Below are 23,668 nucleotides of genomic sequence, written 5' to 3' on the forward strand. Positions count from 1 at the left end.
AACAGCAGTGTATTAGTCGCGATATTCTTCATATACGGGATATTGAACACATTTGTCTTTCAGGACTGCAATCTTCATAAACGTTGCTATTGTTTTCCAAAAACTAATAGGCATACTTACTTTAAGCGACAAATTAGGCTTGAAATAAACGAAGATTAACCTTCTATTATTTTGATAACGCGTATATTGTATTAAACGACGTAAGTGGCAATTGGTTTAAACTAGCTTGCATGCCATGTACCAAGTAAATGAGTTTTCAAAATAATGCTCAGCATTCACATTTAATGTTTTATATAACGCTAAAGTTCCATATCCAACATTTCATTTGATAATGTTTGTTTATCAGCGGTCAATGAAAACATAGCAAATGCCTTTCTTAAGAGCACATGTCGTTTCGGTATATCAATGTTTTAATTATACATGCTAGATCGAAAGAATATCATTTAAAATTTATATGATTTAAACCACACGTTGTATGTATTAAGTTCAGGTAAAGGTATATGGCTACGTATATAGGTCAAGCTACCTGATATCAACATGCGCCTACACTGTGATACTTTAAATGTATTAAGACATTGAACGTTATCTGTCCGTTATAAATTAACTTATATAACTAGTGGGCTTGATTTACGACATTGAGCCGTTTGAGTTTCGTTATTTAATTATCTGATACGGACATATTAAAGAGGTGTGTTACTTGTCATTTTAACGTGCTATAAAGTACAATTCGTAAAAAACCGGTCTCAAGGTCGGTAACAAGTCATTTCTATGAATGCAATCATACTATGTGCATAATTATAAGTTATGTGGAAGTTTGTAAATGAACATGAATATTATATATATTACTTAATATCAGACAATCGAAGTACAAATTGGGACATACAGATAATATATACTAGGATAATATCTGTTTTGTCATATACACACAGTTAATCTCTAACTGCATCATCAGAAGTACAACCGTTGTATAGCATTTGGTCGCTTACCTATTGCAAGGTACCTATTGTCGAAAATAAGTTCCGGTAAGAAATTACTTTTAGACAACACAAATTAACACACATTAAAACAATGAAATAATTAAATAATAAATCTGGGGTAACCTACTTCGAACGCTCATTTCAGAGCATTGTGGTTTTAAACCTATTTGAGCGAGCTCCAACATCACACTGGACCAGAGAGTTATTAACAAATAGTTTGCCTCATTGCATCACAACTGATTGCAACAAAGTTTTAATAAAATAGCATTACAAGCGATGTTAATCTAAGTTCTATTAATACCTAAAACTACTAAATGTTTAAATGAAATTCATACCAACATAATGACACATTAACTACCTCATGTCTTCGATGTTTTCCCATGTTAACCGAACTAGTGATACTATGCATGTATTGTTATATGCATAGCATGCCATTTTGATCAGACGATGGCGATACGGAGTACGTATACAGATTAAACCGATTTTCATGTACCTATGTATACTTTATTTTAGGACGGTGCCGATAATATAACTCGACCTAGAAATCGTAAACGGTAACTATGGACTTATCATTTGGTAAACAGATTCGTAATTCCAGTATAATTAAGAAATAGTAAACCCCACTGAGGTCCCTATGGCATTATAGTGACCAGCCAGGCAGCCACAAACCGCATATGGACCGAAGCCGTACAGTTTGTGGCTCCTGGCTCGTCACTATAATGCCATTGGGACCGAAGTGGAGTTTACTATTTCTAATATTACACCGAAGAGTGTCCCCTGAATCATTGTACAGTGTTGTACCGGCTATCCGTATATGGAAGGGAATATCCGCCAGTCCATTCATGTTGCCAAATGACAATTACATATTGCTAATTGACATTTGAATGTCTTCCTAACGTCTTTATGCTTGTTTCTATCAGTTAGTGAAATATTGCATGCATACTTCTTTTTAATGTTTACTCGATGTATGTTAATCACGTATTCTCTCGAGTAAATGACAAATTAATTATTTCTGTTAAATTGTTCATGTGGCTATCTTCTTGTTGCTGAAATATTATCATTTCAATGCTTAGTATTGCTAGAAAATGGCATCTTTTTCAAGTTCTACTAAGCGAAATGAATGAGCACAAGGCAGCAGCTCACATGAAGTAAGCCGAATGCCGAATGCATTAAGACGAATGCATTAGTAATACTGAATTCATACACGACGGAGAACCAGAGTTGTCGGTTGTTTACGGTAGTTTTCGTAAAAGGTTAATATTTAGAACGGTGTTGTATTATATATCTACCAGATGAATTACTCTACCGCGTCGTTTCGAACGTAATTTCCACTGTTCTTATGCAGGTAAAGTTTACTTGTTAAGTGTACTTGTTTATTAGGTAAATTTCAACGATTGTAATCCCCATTTCAAACGTTGAGTTGTCATTTGGTTTGTGATTAAGGTCTATTTGAAGTTAATGGACCGTAATCTTGTTTTCATTTGTAAACACGTCAAACGTCCCATAGTATTGTTGTAACGAAAGTGGGTTACGATGATCAAAACGTCTTATTGTTGGCTTGTTTAAATTTAACTATTAATTTCAAACTGTTTTCATCGCATATCTTCGTAACACTGTCATTTATCTAATCAAATCGGTTGATACCTAGGTTGGTAAAATTGTATCTTATTCAAATGATTATTTTTAATTGTTTTTTACTAGTTTATCCCCAATACGGCATAAACATTCATACAAAGAGCTAATTAAAATAGAAAACAATGTGAGAAAAATAAGTATGCACAGTTACCTCATTTACGAACAAAAATAATTATGTTTTCTGGAATTAAATGGTCTCTCTTTTCATTTCAAATGTTTATATTTCGGATACTGTTTTATACTATAATTAATATATGTTGACCTTCTACGCCTGTTTCTGTATATTGGGTACGAGATGTTTTTGGATAGGTTCCAGTTGACCAAAAACAGGTATAAGTTGACCAAAATGGGTTTGAGTTGATCACAGTATGTTTTGAACAGTTACCTAACAGGTGTCTTCAAACACACACATTTAATGAAGATTGTTCGTGTATAGATTTATATGGTAGATCGATCTTATTTTATTTGCATCTATAATGTGTAGCTCAGTGACTCAGTTAAGTTACGGTTTGTAACTCAGGGGTCCTGGGTTCGATCCTCACGTGCGGTGCTGATTTTTTCATGGGAGTTTCCTCTGGCGAGACTGCATAGCCCTAGACTTGTACTGGTGAAACCCAGGACGCATAATGTAAGTTAAATACACGGGTAAAAACACCATACACACAAACACATCAAGATGTTAGTACATGTAGGATAATGGGGTGGGATTGATGATTTCCCATAAAGATGGTACTTAGATGATCAAAGCAGATAAGACCATATCTCTGTGAAAAATGTATAGAAACTTAGATCAGCAAGTGTAATATGTGACTACGTAACAGTTATCTCAAATATATGATTATGCTACATAATGGTGACTTGTTTTTTATAAATAAAAAATAATGTACATAAATACATTTGCAGATATGAGCCAACAGCAAAGAACAGCTGCTCTTTTAAGGCAGGTAGCAGATTTGTTGAATGTCAACACATGTGACAGTAGTACACAATACCAGCACCTGCACCAGTAACCTCTGTCAGTAGCACTAATGCTTCGAAGGCAATTTTTGCACCCGACAGTAAAAAGAAGGAGGCATGAACATGCAAATACCGGAACTGTGGCAGTGCCAGAACTGGACTATTTCACCCAGTTGTAATCAGGTAGGCATCACTAAAGAGGCCTGTGCTAGATATTTTGGAACTGCAGTCTATACCACACTAATTCTTTTTTAATGTAAATATTTCTATTGTTTCATAATATTCATGCATATGCATCTTATTTTACTGTGCAAACTTAAAGAAGTCATTTATTATTGAATACTTCCTAATTATTGTTTACAACACCTTCCTGTACTTGTTCTTGAAACTCCCTACATAATTAATGATTAGGAAAAAATCTTTAGCAGCTAACTTTAAAAATGTTCATGGAATGAGTTCCTTAGTTTAGGATATTTCAAACACTTTTGAATTAAACAAATAATTCCCAAGTGTACCCGTCCTTTTTTCAATTGGGCAAAGACATCGCTGCAATACAGAAAATCAGATTCCACAACACGGCACTTGAAAGTACTGTATACAAATTAACATTTGTATCCAGTTGAGTCATGTTCAAACTGCACAGGTTATATCGGTAGCTCTGCTGGTATCATCATATAATTAAAACGTTTTTTGCCCGTAAAATCCAAGGTGAATAACTTAAATAAGTTATCAGTTATACAATTGCATATATTTCACGTTTCTTAATAAAGCCTATGCTCTCGCATAAATCAAGCTAAATGCAGATTCCTGGTTACAACTAATGACCACCTGTTGAAGGAGCTAGACGTTACCAGGGAGAGACACCAGCACAAAGGTGAATCAGATTAACTGGATCTACAAGCAGCTTAAGAGAAACCTTCAGGGACCAGTCTAAATGTTCTGATAATGATAATAGAGTGGCATGCTTGGCATGCTTAAGCTCAACATAATATTAGAGATTTTGATTTATTTCACATTATTTTACTTATCTTGCAATGATTTTACAAGCATCTTTTTCACACATCTTGTAGATTGGTCAGCAGATATGTTCTTGCTAGATTTCAATGGTGTAGTTTTTTAGTAAAAATGCCTTTCTATTTTGTTGTGCTGAAATTTAGATCTTAGTTATAATATGTTTGCAGTAAACAGCCTCGGTTAAGTAGACCTGGTACATGTATTCAATCAAATTGAGTAGCGTTCTGGGGAAATGGCTTTATGCATGTGTGTGAAGTGTCGTCCAAGATTAGCTTATGTGGTCCACACATGCTTATCTGGGACAACACTTTCGGTCTACACTGGATTTTCTTTTTCAAAATACTTTCTTTCAACGAAAAATCTCATAAAACCAGAAAGTGTCTTCCCTGATTAGCCTGTGCGGACCGTAGAGGTTAATATGCGACAACACTGTAGGAACATGCATTAAACCCCATTTTCCCTGAGCAAGGGTCAATTGTATTTATTTCCTTTCAATATTCACATGCCCTTTATTTTAGGATCATAAAGATTCTAAATGCCGATTTATTGTAAGCTGAATATTCAGTTATAACCAAAACGTGGCATAAGATCTTTGTTAAGACAGGGCCCTGAATTCTAACATTTAATGAGGTTATGTGCTTTTCCACACTTGTTCTATGTCTTTTATAAGTAAAAGGTGAACAATAGCAACAATATAAATTGCTACTAAAAATGTTTTCCATATATATTACTCAATTTACATGAAAGTAGTTAACATGTGTAAAAATAAAGTTTTGCAAACAAAATGACGGGTATTAATTTCTTTGTGATTTTATGCATTTATTTTACACAAATTATAAAACCATGATAAAGTATATGTAATTAACAAATATAAATCAGTCTATTTATTGTTCATCCAGGCATATACATATAACCAGACAGTAGTGCAATCTCACTTGTATATGCAGGTTTTTAACTTATATTGCACCAGTGTATAGATTGTTTTAAAAACAATTGTATCAACGTGTTAAAGTTGCATATGTCTAGTCATAAGCAGTATGTGTGGGATACACTAGCAAAAGGACCAGAGTGGTCATTTTGTTTTCAGATTATGTTTAGTTAATGTGTGTTTCATCCTTATATTTATTTAACCAGTATGCCATGTACTACATATATTTCCTAATAAAATTGTAAAAAAGGTTATTCAGTATTTATATTATGCTGACACGCTATTTATTCATGGATGGCTTCATCCACAGTCATTACAAGACACACAGCAACAACATAATTGAGCCAAGGTCTGGGAAATGGGTCTTAATGCGTGTGTGTCAAGTGATAATCAGGGCAAATCAGCGATGACATTTTACCTAAATGGAATTGTTCGATAAAAAAAGTATCTGGCGGAAAGTGTTGTCCCTGATAAGCCTGTGCTGCTGGTACAGGCTAATCTGAGAATACATTTTGAGCACATGCATTGAGTCCAATTTTCCCAGAGCCAGACTCAAATGTTAAAGCAATGCACTATTAAAAAATATATCCAATGAAGAGCAGCAATAGTGGTTTGCAATTGATTGAAAATCTCATAATTGTTCAAATAAAAAAGATTTATTCATTATTTACAACAAGATGCAATCATCTTTCCAAAACAACAACACAATTGGCATTTCTTGTAAACTTTAAAAGGCTATTCACACTATATGATAAATTAAACTGGTACGTCCATAAACTTCAAATAGACCCACAATGTTGACTTTTGAAGAGGCACTCGTGTAAAGCTCTTTCTTAAAATGCACGTTTTTTAGTCATCAAGATAGAAAATTACAGTACCTCTTCGACTCCTTCAAAATATATTGGTACATACAAAATTAACACAAACTCATACTGATGTAACAACCGGTGACATGCAGTCTGATTTCTGCTGTAACATCCTTTACACAGTGTGAAAATAACATACAAATATTATTTTATCTAAGACATTTCTGGCTGAACAAAAGCTTTTTATAACAAAAAACATATTCCACCAGTGAATATCAGCAATTATATTTTAAGTTATATCTTAGGAAAAGTCTGGTATAATCTATAAAAAAAAAATTAAAGATCATTTTTCAAATTTCTTGAATCATTCACAATAATTTTCTAATAAACGTTCATTCATGTATATACATGATTTTTAGTATATACATTTAGGACATATTTATAGTACATAATGATGTTATTTATCATGTATTTTGCTTGTTCTAATCGAGCAATAATTTAAAAGCAGACGAGAAGTCTTCTCCACCAAACCCGTGATTAGTCATGATGCGGTAAATCTGATGAGAAAGAGACCCATATGGTGTCGGTCACAATACTGCCATCACTGCGTTTTGAGCAAGACACAGGTCCTACAATGTTGAACATTAATGTTTATGAGCCTTGTCGTGCGAATGGATATTAGAATCTAACTTCAACAGATTCGACCTGAAAAACTGCAGACCAGCCTGTGCATCTGCCTACCTGTCTGCCATAAAGTCACGTAAGGTTTCGTGGTCTCATAAGGGGACATTATGACTCCTTATCAGAGTGTACGGATGGCAGAGGCAGATCTGCAGCACCGCGCTGATATGTCATAAGACCCATGTTTGCATGAGCTTCTGAAGTAAATTTTTCCTTTAGACATTTTTGTGATCAAAATATCAAAGATAACACGCTGGTATATTGTTTATAACTTGTTTGATATGTGGTAAAATGCCGCATTGTCATGAAAAATCTAATAAACTTTAAAAACAAACACACATACAAGATATGCACTCACCTTGGTCATAAAGGGTGCCCTGAATCCACCATTGGAATGATTGCTGGATGGAGCCCCCTAAACGACACCAGGGCCATTGTTTAACATTTTAGAAGATCAGCATCGCCATGAACGCATGTTTAGAACCTTGGCAAGCAACATTGGACACAGCCGGACATATGGATTTGTGAAAGCATACGCACTTACACAAGAACATGACTAATTTACTCATCTCTTCAAAGTCTTTCATTCATGTTAAAGGGACAAAGAAACAATACTTGACTGATCAATTCACGTTATACACTTGATCAAATTTAAACATGTGGCATAGTACCACATTTTAATGCCCCATGATCGAATGATTGGGGGTATATTGTTTTTGGCCTGTCTGTCTATCTGTCTGTCTGTCTGTCTGTCTGTCTGTCTGTCTGTCTGTCTGTCTGTCTGTCTGTCTTTCTGTCTGTCTGTCTGTTTGTCTGTCTGTCTGTCAGTCTGTCTGTCAGGTCTGTAAATACTAAATAAACTGTACGCTAAAGTTTCTTAAGCTAGTTACAACAGAGACACGTTAAGCTTTTAAGTTCCTGTTATAGCGTAAATAAATCACAAAAAGTAGAACTTACCTGGGCATCATTTTTCTCAAAGCGTTGCATCATTTTTCTCAAAGCGTTTACAACAGCAATAAGGTGTTCATAGTGGGAATCCAAGCAAAACAATAGGCATTATGTCGACGGGCAAGTTTTTTACTCTATCACCGCTTTTTACGAAGGATTACAAAAATAGTCGATGTATCACGGTTGATACCGGAGATTTTGATTTTGATGTTAAGAGTGATCTCCCGGCAATAGTAATTTACGCTGCAATTTGCGCTGGAATTAATTTTTTTATACTGGTTCCCCTTTCGGATTGTGAACTATTTATAATGGCGGTGTATGCAAAACCGAAGACTAATTCTTAATCAAAGACGCACTAGCAATCGACTTTAGTAGTAATATAGATCCACAAAGATATTAACAGCTTGTTAAATTTAGTAGCAACACAGCCAAATGCACATAGTTAAACAAAGAACGCCGTTAGAATAAGCATTTTACAAATTCCAAAAGTTCAACTGCAGTTGTCAATTACACACACACAATAAAGATATATATGAAGTAATTATCAACTTATCAACATGCGACATTGAGATGAAATGTTTGCAAAGCAAATGCAACTAGGCAAAATGCAAAGACCATATGAAAAAGAAAACAAATGCAAAAACATGTATCAGAAAGCATATGACAGTAGTTAAAATGAGAATGTCATTGAACATCATTCCTAGACTGGCGGATATTCCCTTCCATATCCGTACTTTTATTTTTCGTGCAATTGAATGAGCAAACGATGACGTATATCGTGTGACGTAGTTTCTCTGACGAAACACAAAACATTCCAGTTGGAGCTAATTTCTATTGATGTTAAGGACTTGTCGGACGTGGTGTTATTTTAACCGTTAGTTATTTGTTTAAGGCATCGAACGAATGAAAACGTATTTCGGATTGTGTGTGTATCATACATAATGTTAACTTTGATAGAAATACAATAAAATAGTGTGATTTAAAATAAGTTTCGATAAAGGGATGGAAGAATAGAAAATGTGAGTGAATGTCGTTTCGACTTTATTGTTATAAGCATTGGATGAACGTTGGCATTGTGGTTAGCGTGTCGTGTATTATAAATTAAGTTGTGTTTTTTTACACTTGTTAAAGCTGAAATAGTGTCAATGCTGTTCAATAAAGGTTAAAAACGCTTCAAGACAGTTCACATTTAGTGGTGTGTAACCCCAAACGGTCCATATACAAAAATAGTGACCGGTCCATATACTCTTTCTCTATCGCATTTTACAGACTGAAACCGGTCATATAGATATAGAAGGACCAATATCTCTGAGGTGTAATATTACCTTATAACATGACTTACGCTCCATGAGTTAAATACCGTAATGCTCAATTGTGTTTATTACACGGGTGTTATTTCACTACTTATAAAACTATGCGAATTAGCCGAATCACTTAAAAGATATTCATACGCGCTGTCAAAGTAATCAAAACAAACTGGCGTCAATCGACATATCTGCCAACGACAAGGTGCAGATTGATGGCCAAGGATATGGATCGGAACAAAACTTGTTTTTCCGCGGATTCGCCACACTCTACATGGTGAAAATTATTGACAGTGACTTTGAGGTAGAGATAGAACGGGAACGATTGACCGTTTTGCCGAACGCAGGGACGAACGCCTGACACGCATCGGATGCCGAGACTTGGGCCCAGCAGGATTAATATCGTTTCTGACTTAGATGTTGAGAACTTTAATCATCAACAGACCAACAAAAACACTTTATCGAAAACTGTATGTGACCTAAAGATAACGAAAGCCTTTTTGCGGAACCTGAAATAATCATAATTACTTTGCCGATTTTAGTCAGTGTAAAGAAACAGAAAGGCGACGATTATAAGCCGTCTGTAATAAGAGGAATGGTGCACAGCTTTGATCGCCAGTTACGGAGAAAGGGTTTTGGACAGACACGATCGCAGGGTCCTTTTTTTAAGAAGGTTATTGAAACTTTAGCCATGAAACGGCGTCAACTGAAAAGGAGCGGTAAAGGCAATCTCCCTTAAAAGAGTGATCCACTGTCTGATGACGACACAAATCAATTATGGGCTTTGAAACAAGTCGGTGTATCTACACCTGGTACAATTCTTAATACTTTATGGTGAGAACCATAGGGATGTGAGACTTGTTAAGCCAAAAATGTGGGTTAATACACAAAACCCTGATCGATGCACTATTACTGCTTACAAGACTTATGCCGACAAAAGACCATACAGTTATTGTTATGCTGATCATCCTTTTTTTCAATTCAACAACAACTGTTCACCTACCTTCACTCCAGGAAAAAATGGTTAAAACGAAATCTAGTCGGAGTAAACAAACTTACCTCTATGTTGAAACGTATGGTGAAGCAGGCTGGCATGAATCCTGTCAAACGACTGTCAAACCACAGTTCAAGGAAATACCTCGTCCACAAATTAAATGACAATAACATTCCTCCAAACCAAATCATGCAGATCTCTGATCATAGAAACTTTGCCTCTATCAATAATTACAGTCACATTAATCCGATCCAGCATAGGAATATTTCACAGATCCTGCACTGGAATTCCAATGAAAACACATATATGAATTACCCATTAAATCCCACAACACAGCAGTCTACATCCCTCATGTCGAATGAATCTCGTTTAAATTTCAATGTAACAGGAGGAATTCAGAGTATATTCAGTGGGCCAATTCACGGAGGAATATTCATCATTCATATTCATCAACACGCTAACGAAGCGGGACCATCCAGAAAACGCATATGATGCATCAGCAAGCCTCGTTTTTATCTTCATTTAGATGACGAGTTTAATAAATTCAATACAGAACGACCACGAATGCAAGATCCTATATCTTGAACACTTTATCCGTAATTCCGTTTAACATGCTATATTGGAAACTGATACAACTTCAGATTGTTCAAATACTAGCAAAAATGTCTGGAATAGTTTAAAATGGATCGTCCAGATATAATTTATATATATATACACACGTTTCTTTCATTCTGCAGTTGATATTGTTTATTTAACTAGATTTTGTCTTTAATCTTATTTTATCTCAAGACTGGCTATTCTCAATATACTTTCAATATATTGTCCTTATAAATGCATGTTTTTCAAGACAAAATTGTTTGAATTATAAAGGTTTTTTATGGTGAATAATATCATTTTAGCACATGCCATATCCTCTTTCCCATGTAATATAATCATTACGAAAATGTTTATCTTTCACATGTCTAATATACATTTTAAGAGGTTTCATTGGTTTAGTTTTCATTCGAATGACCAACATGTTATTTTGCTTAGATGATGTTGCAACGTCAAATGACGTCACGAAATGTAAACACCATTCGGGATGTATCATTATGTCTGCGTACATATTTATTTAATTTTCTCATTTAAAAGCATGTGATAAAAAAGATCTGACGCTCGTTGTCATTTTATACCATACTTAATTAAACTCGTCCAGAAAATTCGTTAGTAAGCTCGCCTTTACAAAATGCCCGAACTCGTTTAATGAAATATGGTATGATATGACAACTCCTGTCAGATCCTTTATATCTTCATAAATGTAATAAAGATAAATACCTCGACTTAGTATTGTGTTTTTTTGTTTGTTTTATTATTTATGTATTACGTTGATGCGAACATCTTATTAAACAGATAACGGACAAACATCGGCTCGATAAATAATAATCCAGCTGACAACGGTTTGAACAACAGCCGATGGGCTAATGTGTTCATCCGTATAAACCTAAACTTGTTATATACGAATGAAACATTCCTCCATATATACATGTTAACATTTTATTTCAACAATATTAATAACACAGGTATAACACAGCGTTTTTTTAAGTAGTTAATATTGTTGAACAGTATAGTGTTAATATGTATATGATTTATTTTGAACTAAGACTGTCGCTCAAACAAATAGCGAATTTCAATAAATTTGCATACAGAATTTCAGCTTGTGACATATTCGCAATAAATATGGTTCTTTTGATTACTTGTTACGAATTTCACTCTACAAAGTACACTTTCATGAACATCGATATATCAGATGCAACGTTAATTCGAATACAACTTATATTCTTTATCCAGGAAAAATACAGCAATAAGGCGCTCTAAGTTTTTATTGAAAATATGAGTGGTTGATCGATCGAATATCCACTAATAAGTTAAAAGACATTTTGCTCATCGATACATGCAGCTAAAATCTGTGTACATTGCACATTTAAAGCATATTAAACAAACTTACTTTTAATACAACGGTGTATCCAAAATATATAAAAGCGAAACGCGTGTGGTTCAATAATTGGCGTGCAGTTTTCGTGAAGTTGTATTTTCGGAAGGAAATGTAAACTTGAAAGGGTAATTTCTTAAATAATAATCAGTGAATAAGTCGTGTCTGTGTTTGTAAAAGCAAGTCTATACCACGGCCGTTAATCACGCATGCCACCTCTTTTTGAGTTCCATTAATGAATGAGCCAATGCAATTTCCGAGGTGACGCTAAAGACCGGATGGTTTGAAATGTTTTGGATAATTTTACATGGTTATTATGTTTTTTTTCAACATATATCGCATTATGTTTACAATCGGCCGATGTAGTACAATTCAGCGAAGATTAATTCATCCAAAAATGTACAGAAACACACATTCTCAACCCATTTCAAACCGTGAGAACCTTATAAATAGTGGCATGGTGGAGTTTTAAAAAGAATGTCGAGGAGTTTTTCCTGCGTGACGAGAACACCCAGTTTTATCGCTAACGACATCATACGATTGCGTACAACATACATTAGATGTTGCATAAACCGACATATTGGCTTCTAGCCGACGTAGTAGATAATTTTTCATTTTTCCAAAAGAGATGGAGCCAATGCTAAGGAGATGGCGCAAATGATATGAGGTGGCGGCAATGCAGGATGTAATAATTAACAGTTGTATCGCAATGACATCATCACATGACGTACATTTGACAGTTTGATTAGTTGTCAACGCATATACGAAGGCCCAAATCATTACAGAACATAAACACCTTTTATAGTAATCAAGAAGTCACCAACATGAATAAAACAAAGTGTATGATATATACCAAAAATTTGTAATATTCAATAAAACAAATACCTTAATGTTCAACATTATCAAAATAATTCATTCACATCAATATATGTATTCAGTATGATAATTCTCGAAATGAATATAAAATAATACGTCTTCTTTAAACGATGATTTGTGTCCCTTAATCCAAATTTTTAATGTAGTAAAAAGCCATGGTCAACACATCTTAATTAGGCTCATATATCTTGATTTTCCTACTATCAACTCCAAACAAATGAAGATAGCCCGGTATTTTCCAGCTAATTTGTTTGTATAATACATATTCTTACGAAGACGAATGTTTAAATATATCTAGACATTATTAGAAAACTATTTTTTTCTAATTAAAAACGCACACGACTCAAATGTGCTGAAGTAGTAAACTTACAAACACTGTAAGCCTTGTAAACATAATAGAAACAATTACAAACAATATTCACTTTTAAATAGCTATAACTGTGTATTGGCGCAGACTCCTAGTCTGAGCGCCACCTCCTTTGCATTTGCTCCATCACTTTTTTTTGAAAAATGCAAGTTTATTTTTTAGATCGGATAGAAGCCGACGTTTCTGTGCAAGTATTAACTTGTACAGGTTCGAAGCAATCGTTGAATGTAATTAGCGATTTAATTGGCTTGGAATTTGCTCACCTAGGCAAACGACAACGATTTGCTTTTACGAATTATTCCATGCAACATCTTATAAAGGTCCTCACGTTTTCCAATAGGTTGTGATTGTATGTGTTTGTACATCTTTGGATGAATTTTATAATCGCTGAATCGCACTACATTAGTCGATTTTTTAGAATAATGCGAAATATGTTAAAAACTTAAATAACCTAATCACCGTGTACAATTATCCGTTGAATTTCTAAACATGCGGGCCTGAGCGCCACCTCTGAAGTAGTAGTGTCTCATTTATTAATGCATCTCAAATAAGAAGTGGCGCGCGTGATTTACGACCTTGCTATGTGCTAACACTAACTGTGTTTCAAAAGGAGGATGTTGTTTTTTGTATCGATTGTGCCGTGTGTAAGTTGTAGCTACAATATGTAGTGTAATGACAAACTGGAGAACATGTGGTATATCTTCCCGTATACAAAAAAATAAAATCGTCGATTACGTTAACAAACACAGAACTATCTTATCTTTATGTTCATGTGTACATTATATTACATTTATATAAATGCATTATCTTAATATGACATTAGACATATCCCCAATGAGTTAACGACAAATTCTAAATGGCGCTCGCCTGGTTTCAAAATTTGATATCTGAAGTAAAATGCTAATGACAAAATTTATTTGGTGATATATGTTTATATGAATATTCTCATTGAGTTAAATGAGTACATTTGTTTTTCTTGCAATTACATTTTTATTAAATTCTGCGATGAAGAAAGACATAAGGTAGAAATTAAAACTAGATTTAAAATGATTCGTTAGCTACTGATGATTATAACTGGATTATGTCGACAATGATGATGATGATTTAGACGAAGATCATTATGATGACGAAAACCACTATGAGGATGATGATGTTGATGATGATGATGTTGATGATGATGATGATGATAATGATGACGATGATGATGATGATGATGATGATGATGATGATGATGATGATGATGATGATGATGATGATGATGATGATGATGATGATGATGATGATGATGAAAATGATGATGATGATGATGATGATGATGATGATGATGATGATGATGATGATGATGATGATGATGATGATGATGATGATGCTGCTGCTGCTGCTGCTGCTGCTGCTGATGATGATGATGATGATAATGATGATGATGGTGATGATTGTGATGATCATGATAATGATGACGATGATGATGATGATGATGATGATGATGATGATGATGATGATGAAAATGATGATGATGATGATGATGATGATGATGATGATGATGATGATGATGATGATGATGATGATGATGATGATGATGATGATGATGATGATGATGATGATGATGATGATGATGCTGCTGATGATGATGATGATGATGATGATAATGATGATGATGGTGATGATTGTGATGATCATGATGATGATGATGATGATGATGATGATGCTGGTGCTGGTGGTGGTGCTGGTGGTGACGATGATGACGATGATGATGATGGTGATGATGATGATAATGATGCTGATGATGATGATGATGATGATGATGATGATGATGATGATGATGATGATGATGATGATGATGATGATGATGATGATGATGATGATGATGATGATGATGATGATGATTATGATGATGATGATGATGATGATGATGATGATGATGATGATGATGATGATGATGATGATGATGATGATGATTAAATTTATACCACGATTTTTGTTTTTCACAACTGACTCGCCATAAAGATTCAATTGCACGCCCTTTGCTTTTAACATTTCATAAGTTACAATCACTAACAGGGAAAAGGTGTGATGATAATGGGTTAGGGTTAGTGCCTTTAGTGAACTGTATTAATTACCGTTTTATATTACATACATGGTAAATCTGCAATTACCGGTTGACCTATCTTCCGTAAACGCTTACTTAATTGATCGACGTCAATCAAAATCCATAGTCGGCATTTAACCCCGCCCTCATAAGCATTTTCTTAACGGATAGTGTGGTGAACACCGCAGTTTTACGAATAGACTATTACCGGAGAATGTCTCGTGACGCATCTGTGTCAGCACACATGACTTTGTTATAAGGGTTGACAATTCAATACGTGCACCATGCTATCTCTTATCAGTGTATTAACCATTAACCCATGGGGAATGTTTTGCGATTACGCGTAGATGTAGTTACATGGTGATCTTTTAAAGTACGGGATACTGATACCTTTAGTTTTTGACAATCGCCCATTCCTTTTGCATTTTTAATTTTAATCGCCCGATGAAAGCTTTATTCGCCTTTGGCGATTTTGGCAATCAAAAACGCTAACCTATAATATCCTGACTTTGATATAAAGTAAGACAAAATAAGTTTTTAAATAATTAAATTAAATAAGGTTTGCATTATTGTAGATTTGTGTCACGTATAGTTGCATAATCACCGCATGAAATGTGTGTTATTAAGTGTACGTATATTCAAACCACACGTATATGTTAAAAAATATACTACGGAAGATGGCATCATATGTGTCCTCACATCGCTTGTTATGAGTACATTATTTCAACATCAAAATGTATGGTATTTTAAAATTTGATAAACACGCAGTGTTCTATCACCAAATTCAAATAGCTCTTTGAAAGTCCTGCCATGTAATAACGGGTGGTATGGCGCGTCGTCTAGCGTAGCTCAAGCCCAATTTGTGCAATTGCGCAGTATGGTCAGGAGCGGCGCTGACCGTTATAAATCAAGCACGGTCCCATAAGGTATCTCCTTACCAGATAGCGAGATGCATGCTGAGCTATAGCTACGCTTACCGCATATGGCAAACGACCCATTTTCGCATGACGCGGGTCTTAACAACTCCCTTTTTTATTATGAATGAAACATGGAAGAAAAAACTTTTCGTTATAAATTGAGTATTTCAAGAACGATTTCCATCCGACTGACCGAGTACGGCGAACACTTGTAATAAGACAATGAAACTATTTGCGTCTTATCTTGAAATTAAACTATTTCGGTAAATTTTGTATCCTCATCTTGAAAGCAATACTGTGTTATCAACGTTTATCGATATCCCATTATGTCTTCTACGGCTGAAGTTCCCAATCGATGTAAAAAGCGGGTTTAAATTGTAATAAAAGTATTATTAAATTATTTCAGATGTCGGTTTTATGACAAATACAGCGTACATTCAGACTTAAAAATTACTCAATGTTGATTCTTTGTATTCGTATGCTTTGCATATAAAACATACACAACGAATCACTTATTTCCAACTTAAATGAGACACATTACTTGTATTATTTTTTTAACTTCGGAAACTATAAACATATCGACGAATTCAATTACCGGTTTAAGTTTAAGCCTATTTATTTCAGCTCGATTACATCGCAAGCCTTAGGCTTATTAAGTTATTGTCACTGATTGGAGTTCATACATGAAAAATTGAGAAGAGCGGGTACCAAAAAGGTAGCTTAATTGTCACTAGGCGGACATTATATTAATTACTACACGATGACCTGTTGTCGCAAGTCATTCACGAATATATAAATAGCGCAACTTAACACACATCTTAATTGATAAAAAAAACAAAATTAAACATATAAAAACACTCAAGAACTAGCAGTAATGAAACCGTTTCATAACACATAGGCATTAATATATAGTAAAAATTGTCAAACAATGTATCACCAACAAACGAACTTGACGAAACACAAACATAAAAAACAAACACTACAAAATTAATACATGTTTAACACCTAAAATGCCGACATTTTTTTATTGGTTTCATGACGTTCGGACTTTGAGAACCTGCCAATATTAAATGAAATAATTTGCATTGGTAATACGTGTGTATAATTTTTCTTTATTAACTTTAGAGGAAGTTATTCCAAAGTTCAGTTTGTATGTTGACTTACCAATACATTTACTGTACTGATTGAGCCTACACCAATCTCGTTCAACATTCTGATGACTTAACGAATTCTGCCACACATATGAATAACATTTTTTATGTTGTTTAAACTTTATTTGAAGCTCATTAAAGCACCTTATAATACAACAAATATCTTACCTTAATCCATTAATCGACACTACACATGTCTTGCTTATAGTGCTACATAACGACTCTACACATGTCCTGCTTTAAGTGCTGCATGCTAACAATGATTTACTTCTTGACACATGGTACTGATTGTCTACCGCGATTTGATGAGACGAACTGCCGATAAAGGGTTGAAGATCTGAACAAACCACGTTACGGTTTATCATAATTTATTCCCGGGTGATATTTTGAAAAGCATTTTATTGGTCGAGATAAGATTCGTGTGCGGGAAAGAGAACGTATTTATCTTGAATGACTGCAATATAACATAAGCGTAGCAATTGTTTTCATCACACTTTCATATTGGTACACTAACTTAAAAAGACACATGCGATTTTGAAATACAATAAGATAAACATTCTATAATTTTGACAAAGCGTTTACTGTTTAAAATGGCGTCAACATCATTGGTTTACAAATAGCGAGCACGCCATATACCATAGATATTGTTTCTTAATATTGCTCAGCATGCAATTAAAATGTTTGCATATTCATCAACACACATTTATATTTCCGTCATTTCTTGAAGTGTTTACATCATAAACAAATTGTACCAGTTTTTGGTGGCAGAAGTATTTAAACTAACGAAATCTGTCAATGAAAATAGAAATGCGATTTCTTGTCTAAAGAGGACATGCGCGCTACGTTATGCCATGTTATTAATTGTTCACATGTTAGATAAATCGATATATAATTTAAATCTAACTTAACATAATTGAAATCACACATTGTTTATATGGCCGATATCTGCTCCTTTATAAATACATTTTACACAAATGGTCTGTTCGATAAAAGGCATGTATCTGTTTTGAATCTGTTATTTAATTCCTCGATTGGTAGGGCAACATCTGATTAAGTATATCAAAGGTTGTATACCAGCAAATTGTACCTGTTATAAAGTGCCCTGCGTAGACCAACGGTCAAACAAACGACCAAATAAATGCACTGCTAATATGGGCACAAATGAACGTTTTAAGAAAAGTTTCAACCAAAAAATGTATACAATATATTAAATGTATATGCTATATCATATTGAAACACATGCTAGCAAATGCATACAATTAACTGAATGTCAGAACAAAGTACTCATTCGGCTTTACAGATAAATTAAAATTGAAAATACCTCACCGCCACTGAAATATCTGCTTTGTTATCTATGTATGAATTGAAGTTTCAGCTGCAGCATCAGTGTCCGTAATCACCTACTTGTGTTAAGACTTAAGTATAAAGAATAGACTGAGATCCAAGACATCTTACCCCAAAGTGTAAATAGATTGATATAAAAAGGCTTATGTCATACGCACACTGTTCTATCTGACGAATGGTGTAACAGTTTTAAGAATGTGTGTTATTCTTAGACGTAAGTCTAACAATTGGATAATGGATATGGACCTAGGAGTGAAACGATATTACAGCATGTAACCATTTATTGATGGGAATGTACCTAGTGCTAAAACAGTGAGGCACACAATAAATATATTACTACAGAAGAAGACTGACAAACTCAATAATCATACAAGCAATAATAATCGGAGTATGTTTAACGGTCCATTCAGAGAGGTGGATTGGTAAACCGGATCGAATGAGCTCTTAACCCCGCACTTGGCATAGATTTATGTATACATCTTTTAGTGTAAATCAGTTTGTTCCCAATAGCATCGCAATTCAAATTAAATAACAATATATGAGATTACGATTTTTTTGTGTAATTCCTATTTTATTACCACGAAAACGTACACAATTAAATATATAGATCAAACATATTACACTTTGTGAGGCACGATTAAATAAAACTTAAAAACGTGTGGATAACAGTGATTATCTGCTCATATCATTATATTCAGAACATTCCATTGTAACCATGTGACGGCAGTATGGAGTAGATATGTAACTGAAACCGAAATTCATGTCTTAAAGTGGACTTTTTTTAGGAAAGTTCACATATTCATATTTGGGTAAAATAATGTGAGATTACATTATATTATGCTGTCTTATTTCGCATCGCGCATAAACATTGATCTTAGAAATTGAAATGGGAATGCTTTCATTGGAGTATAATTTACTTTGTACAACATTAACTAGTCGGCGAATGCCCTACCTGTTTTGGTTTAAGCCTATTTACGAGTACAAACGTGGGTAACGTTTTCATTGATTCAAATTTGACTAGTGCTACGTGGGACTAATGATTTACTTATTGACACATGCTACCACTTTTTGATATGACGACTTACCGATATTGAGTCGAAGTTTTGCATACTTATGACAAGGTATATCATACGATTTTCGTGTGATATTTGCAACAACATTGCATTGGTCGAGATAAAAGTTTTGTATGGAAAAGCGGCCATATTTGTCATTAAAAACAGCAATATAACTACAACGTAGCAATTGCATTGGGATACTAACAGGAAAAGACAAATCACGTTAGAATGTGTTATAGCAAACATAAACAATTAATTATATCGAGCAGCCGTGTTATGTATACAAAACGTCAGTAAAAATGGGTTAATAATAATGTGCACGCCATACACACTATATATTATATTATTATTGCTAAATATTTAAATATCATAATTCATATCCACGAGTAAAAATTGTACATTTCATTTTAAGATGTTTTTTAAATTATCAACGAAGTGTTCCAATTTTGGTTTCAGCAGTATTTGAACTGGGCACTGTGAAATCGTTGAATTAAATCTAATGCAGCGAATTCCTATCCATAAAGAGCATGCGCGTAAAGAGATTTCATGTTATAAATTATTATCAGATAGATCAATCGAATTTCATTTAAAATCTTAATTAACACAATTGCATTTTTTATTTTCAAGAATAAAGAAGATAGCTAGGCATATATGTGAATCCTAGTTGATATAAATATTATCTTACCTTTGATACTTCAACTTTAGAGACCATGGGCGTTATCTGCTCCTCTATAAATAACCATTTATACCTAATATGCTCGGTACACGACATTCGACCGTGTAAAATCACTTACAAAACGAAACAACACACACACAAATTACCTGGAACGGTCGATGCAAAACGGTGTGGTTTTTAACCAGTTTAAAAGAGTTCTTAACCTCAAACATGACCCAGAGTTTGTGTATAAAACATGAATTCTATCATTAACCTCTGCACGCTTCGTAATTTAAATTAAATAACAATACATGAGATCAACATTTCAATGTGATTACCACTTAAAACTACTAAACGATTAGATATTATCACATGTGTAGAAAAACTACGTCCTTATAGTAACTAAATTAGCAAAAATGATAAAATAATCACCAACCTTTCAGTTTCAGTTTCAGTTTCGGCGGACATGTTTTTCTTCAGTTTGAATTATCCAACTCAGTTTGGATTATCGACATATTTCAAAACTCAATATGGATCGAGCTCTAACGCATCATCACTCAAAATCGTTTTCTATTAACTGATAAGCAAAACTTGATAAATAATTATGTATATATTAAAAAAAGTAGTTATGTATATATATTTATTTGTGAGTTGATTTCATTTTCATTAATTATGTACTATTATAAGCATATAAACAAGCATATAATGCGTAGTGAGACGGAGCTTGTTGAAATCATTGACAAAATCACAACTTTCAAACTTTCAAATACAGGGAGAATAATAATATGTATTATTTATTTAATAAATCGAATGGACAAATAGAATGGCGATATTTTAAGTCCATGCAAGTGATATTGTTTAATGATATATGTCGCCAAAAATAAGAAAACAAGTTAAAGATAAAACTTTACCTGTTTAAAACTATTTAACTATTTCGTCTTGTTTAAAAAGGTTGTGCATTTCGGTTTATCAAGTATTAAAATGGTAAACAAAGATATACGCCCTTGGTCGTTGCGTGTTTCGTTGTGTTTGTATAGCGCTTTCAACCACCATGTAATTGCAACGGATCGTTATCGCTTTCAGAGTCATTGATGTGTATGTGTGTTACGGATTTGTGGTTCAAAATACAGCTAGTAATATCCGATGTTATCCGATAATATTTCGCTCTTAAAACGGTATAGACTGATATACATCGGATCAAAATCATTGTGGGTTTATGGCCAGAGTGATTGCGATTTTATTTGATTGTGACATCTCAATACTTGGGATGAACGTAGTTTTTGAGTCTAACATTGTCACATAAATATGCTCATTTGGTCTCGTGGTATACATATTCAACTTATTACGTAGACGATAATTGTTAAACATGTATGGTTTAACTATATCTTCACATGAGTGAACAAATTAAGAAATTATATGCGAGAGTACCGAACGCACAATATTACCGGATACGACTGTACTACAACAAATGTTAAAAAAATGTGCTGGGCTCTAATATTAAAGTGAAGCAAAGTAAAGGGTACATGCATTCTTATAAATAAATATATATCAAAACAAATCGTTGTAATATCTCCATGAAACATATTTATTTCTACAATCAATAGCATCAGGATAAAACACATATATATATAGAGAGAGATTTAACGGAGATTTTCGTTGACCCAATAAATTCAAGCGAATTGTAACTCATATATACAGTCCAATAAAAATAATGAAAATTAATCTGTGATCAATGCCCTATGTTAAATAAACGGTGTATCAATAAATAATTAGTTCTTTAAAAAGTATAATTTTTTAAATTTCTTACTGTCAACATGTTCGATTCTAAATAAAGTAACTATATTAACAACTAAAACGTACATTCGGTCACTTACCTGCTAATATAATTTATTATATAATAATACATATTTCCGCGAAAGACAAAGCATGAGAGACATACTTTATAAAAAGTCATACCTCTTCGTTCGTATGTATCACCGTTGATATCTCGAAGGTAAGTTGTCATGAGGCCCAGTAAAGGAGCATGTACGTAAGTACGTATGCCGTATTTTACTGTTCAATTTAAATATGAATCATCGGACGCTTTATTTAAACGTAAATAAAGAGGCATATCGTTGTAATGAGTGTTAAGCCCCACATTAATTGAAACATTAAACTCTTCACTTTCCTGTCCGTACGTACGTTCCTAAGCTTGTGTTTTAAAATCATCTAAAACTACTATATGGATCGCACTAAGACTTTAAAATTTGAATGTCAGTGTTGTGTTGATAATATTATACAAGGATTCGGCTGCGAAGTTTATCGGCGAAATTATGGTTTGTGTTCGAGTGTTCAATATATTTTATAAAGTCGTCTAAAGCTTTAGATTTAAACTCCTCCTTATATACAAATAATCTTTGCATGACTTGGCAACTTCTGAAGTGTCACGAGCATGTAATAAAAACACTCAGTGATAAAACAGCTCTTAAGTACTGAACGATTTAATATGTATGTTCTCTATCATGAAATAGTACTTAAGGAGGAAATAATTTATATTGAAGTCGAATATGTAAACAGAAATACGGGGCAACATGTTTAACTAACCTCTTGAAATACATTTATTTAAATATTGCTTAATATATTGTGTTTATTTGTATCGTGACTCGCCTGTTCTTATTCGTTTTATGTGAGATTTGAGGCCTGATTTCTGGTTGTTTCAATTGTCTTATGGAAATATTTTGTAAGGTTTTAAGAGTGTTCCAAAAGTGGCTCAAAACAACAAGTGTTTACTGAAAGCTTTGATTTATTGCATTCCTTGTTATTGATTCGAACACTTCCATCAATAAATCATGTGGATGGTTGTAAATGGTTAACTATATAATAGTTGAAGCGTGTGTCACCCTCAGTTGACATGGTGATGCAAACAGTCGTTTGAGTTGATACACAGAGAAATGCACGTCATAAAAAATATCTTACTGGTGCAAGTCAGGAATTCAAATGTGATCCACCAGTGTAATACCTTGTA

The 23,668-nt window shown here is 33.8% G+C and overlaps 1 protein-coding gene and 1 long non-coding RNA gene across 3 annotated transcripts in view; both read left to right on the plus strand.

Moving 5' to 3' along the window:
* Positions 1 to 23,668, plus strand: part of LOC127850612 (uncharacterized) — a 1,644,088-nt gene that overhangs the window by 955,081 nt on the left and 665,339 nt on the right. The window lies entirely within an intron of this gene.
* On the plus strand, positions 2,270 to 4,806 carry LOC127850648 (uncharacterized). Its single transcript, XR_008035401.1, has 3 exons — positions 2,270 to 2,322; positions 3,516 to 3,752; positions 4,407 to 4,806. It is a non-coding gene; the product is annotated as an uncharacterized LOC127850648 (long non-coding RNA).

Source organism: Dreissena polymorpha, chromosome 11 (genome assembly GCF_020536995.1).
Source record: "Dreissena polymorpha isolate Duluth1 chromosome 11, UMN_Dpol_1.0, whole genome shotgun sequence".
In the NCBI taxonomy this organism is placed as follows: Eukaryota; Metazoa; Mollusca; class Bivalvia; order Myida; family Dreissenidae; genus Dreissena; species Dreissena polymorpha.